The sequence below is a fragment of the Tupaia chinensis genome, unplaced genomic scaffold, assembly GCF_000334495.1.
Source record: "Tupaia chinensis unplaced genomic scaffold, TupChi_1.0 Scaffold000340_1, whole genome shotgun sequence".
Lineage (NCBI taxonomy): Eukaryota > Metazoa > Chordata > Mammalia > Scandentia > Tupaiidae > Tupaia > Tupaia belangeri.
In genome coordinates, this window is record NW_006159834.1 from 217,969 (window position 1) to 222,016 (window position 4,048).

Here is a 4,048-nt window from a genome sequence, read left to right on the forward strand (position 1 = left end):
CACATTTTTCAAAAGTTATGCATGTTTTTAAATGTAAAATTATACTTCCTTTTTTGAATTTTATTTTCTTATTTTTTTAATGTTCAATCACTTTATACTTTACAGCATACAAAATGAATTCTCCCAACATGAATACACTGTATATTATTCAAAGATATTACCACACACATTATCAACAACAGATAATTTTCCTTTTTTTGTTCATTAAATTTTTTTATCCCCTTGATTCTCTCCATCTCACCCTCCCCGTCATTTCACCCTCCTCCCACAGTGTCTCTAGATCCACAGTTGCTCTCCTTTTTTTTACACCTTCCCATCTTTCAGTTTCTGCCATAGAGTGCAGACATTTGATATATATATTAAGTGGGGACATACAATGCCTCTCTTTCATAGTCTGGTTTGCTTCACTTAGCATTAACTCTCCTATATTCATGCACTTTCTATCAAATACCATGTCTCATTGTTTTCTATGGTTGAGTAGTGTTCCATAGTACTTATGTGCCACACTTTTTCATCTATTCTTGGATATTTGAATTAATTCCAACTGCTAGAGGTCATAATCATTTGCCAGAGAGATAGAGTAAGAAAGAGAGAAGGGGTAGGGGAGAGAAAGTACCTGGTCACAATCCTCCTCCTCCATATTCTCCCTCTTGTCTGGATTTTGGGCACCCACACCTGATGAGCATCTCAAGCCATGGAGGCTGGAACTTGACCATGCTCTGCCATATGAGATCCAGCTCCCAATGCACAGTGTTCAATTACAGTGTTATGGGGCCTGCCCAAAACAGTCTTAAAATACATCAGCCTGTGCACACATTTGTGTGTTTCAGTATTTATGTTATAGCAAAAAAAATTGGAAGAAAATTTGAGATTAATACATGAGATTTCTTAAGAAAAGAATGTGCAACGTTCCTCTCTTGCCTGTGGCTCTGGACACTTCTGACCCCACTTCAAGAGCTATGTGGCTGCTGTTGGGTTATTCTTAGATGGTAGCCCTTGGGTTGTGTGATTTGAACCTGCTTTTGGACTTCCTGTCTCTGAATGCTGAAACTTCTACTTTACTTACAATGCCAGCTATGCCCATTGATGTTGAAACCCCAGCTTTACTAATGGAGCACTTTTCATACTTGAATGAGTCTGCAATCTTACTTATCAAACTGCAGTCTGACCCAGGAGGTCTGGGGTGGTATCCGAGAGTCTGGATTTCAGCTGTGAGTCCTCAGACTGCACTTGGAGTGGAGCTCTGCCGCACACACACCAACAGGGCTTTCCTCTCTGACTCCTTGTTCTGACTGTCTCAGGCAGGAATCTTCCCCAGTTTCTGCCATCTCCAACACAAACTGTTACCACCCACCAAACCACTTCCTGGCTGGGCCAGCTCCAACTCCAACAGAATGGCGTTATTTAGCCGCTATCCACACGGAAAGTATGTATCTCACTTATCTGGGGAGTAAGCTTTTCCACTTTGGTTTATTTTCCAAGTGACTGAAGTTTACTCTGTAGTTAATATTTTTGTGTGTGTGATTCTAAGTCTTTGTAAAGGTTCATTGGACTTCCCCAAAGTCTTGAACAGAGAATTCTAAAAAGGATGGAATCTTTCATTGTTAACACAGGCAGGGACAGTATTAGTCTGTAAAGCCCTCATCCCTAGAGAGCCATTGAGCTCTATTTATCCCCACTGAAAGAGGCCAAGATTACACTTCTTTCTGTGCTTGTGGAAATAGTTTTTGTTTTCCTAATTCCCTGACAGTCTCTTAGCTGTTAGTTCTTATAATGAGACGTCAGCTTGCGTGGCTCTGGTCAACTTCTTTCCCAGTTCAATTATAAAAATTGAAGATGAATAACCAAGCAATGGTTATGCGCTTGTATTTTGAAACAAAAGTGAAAAGACTCTAACCAGAACATAAAGCCTCCTCCTTTGGGGTCATGAAGGAGCTTGACTGTCTGACTTTTCAGCAGTTTGCTGAGAGATCAATGTCACTCCTTTTTTTTCTTTATTATAGAATATGTTCTACAACAGTATTAGTTCCTGTTTGTTTTAACAACTAAGAATAGAATCAGCTGTGGTGCTTATTAAAATGGAAGATTCTACAGCTTCAGCCTTAAGATTAGACCCTGGAAATTCTGCATTTAGCACATTCTGAACAGTGGCTTCCTGTGCCCAGAAAATGGAAAGAAAAAAAAAAAACAACTAAAAACAAAAAAACACTATTCCTCTGTAATGGAAGCCCACGATACCGTCTTTGAAATCTCATTAGAATTGTTTCTTTATCTTTGGTTTTCTTGATTATGTCTAGGTCTCCGTCCCATGCTACACTAGGAAAGTTGTTTGTCTCAATTCAGAAGCTTATCACTTAATGACTCAATCCTTTCCATTTCTTGGGAGTGGAAAATCAGATGGAAACACACTAACTGACATTTCAGGACTCCAAGCCTGGCCTGTGACCCTCCGAACTTAGATGCTCACTGGATAGAGCCTCTGAGCTGCAAATTCACAAATCTGCCAACAAACACAAGTTTTTCTGAAACAAAGAAACCAGATGTATAATTTAAGGTCTGAACTCCAACTCACCTTGCTAATGTGAAAACAATTTCATTGAAGACATATATCATGTATCTAACGGGAATTCCATCTGAGTTTCTTAAAACCCTCTAAAAATGGCCTATTATTAGTTTTCATCCATCCAAAGCATCATAAGACATAAAGAGAATTCTGAGATTTTTGTCTAAGGAAGAACATAATAGAGAAAAGGCATCTCTGAGACAAATTCTGATGTAAGTATAGTATTCCACCCCCTCCACCTTTGCCTATACCCTAGCTAGAGCAGAAAATCACATACCCATGGTCACCACCTTCAGCTGGGGGTCCTAGACGGCCTGGATACCTTAGTGCATCTCACTAAGGACCTGCCTTCAATAGTTCAGCTCATGTGTTGAGCAGATATTCATTAAGCATCTATGAGCTAGGCGTTGTGCTAGCTTCTAGGGATACGGCAGTGAAAAGGCAGGAAAAGCACTCTTGCCTTAGGGAGTATCTTAGTCTGTCACTGCTCTGCTCACAGAAAAGAGACTAGGTCATTTACCCTACGACCAGGTATACTAAAGAAAATAGAGATTTATTTTAACTCACAGCTCTAGTGGCTGAGGAGTCTACAGACATCACAAAATGGTAGAGGGCTTTCAGCATGGCCAGTGGAAGTACGGAAGATGGCAGGCATGTGAGAGAGAGAGATGGCTCTGGCAAGGGAACTTACAGAGGACTTCTGTTTCAGGAGATGCCCTCAATCAATCCATAAGGGTCACCTCTATGATGTAATTACCAAAATCCAGTCACCGCCCACTAGGCCTCACCATCTCCCAATATCACCTTCCAAAACATGAAACTTTGGGAGAATCAACTATTATCTAAACCTTAAGAGGAAGCTTTAAACTCCAGTGGGAAAGACAGACCATAAAGCAAAGAATTAAAGTGTATCATTTGATAGGGAATTATAAGGGCTGAGGAGAGAATATTACAAAGGGAGATACAGGAAAGAATGAACAGACAGTTGACTTGTTAGTATGGCTTAGAAAGCCTTTCTTAAGGATGAATTGGCCTAACTCCTCTGGAGCTGTTGTTTTTTCTGAGTCACCTATGGTCCTTGAGGGGTTAACTTCTCTACTCTTTTGAACTTTGTGGTTTGGTCTTTTTGCATGCCAGATTCCACACTGGAATTAGTCAGTGTGATGTGAGGTTGTGATTCACCCAAGCTCAGAAATGACACAAGAAGCCAAGAACCCAGCGGCGCAGCTGGTCAGCAGGGCTGCATAAAGTAGCCAAGCAAGAGGGCCTGATGCTCCTGGGCAAGCTGAGCCCACACACTGAAGCTGTGTCGCTCAAATAGGTTGGTTTTCCTCCACGGAGACCAAGGAGCTGGGAAACAGGTGGTGCCAAAGGAATATGACAACTCAGATGTAGTTTTGGTTGATCCAGGCTTATAGCCCCTCGGATTTACTCCTGCCTCTCCAACTATTTACAGACTTCTTGAAATGTTTGTCTACACTCTTT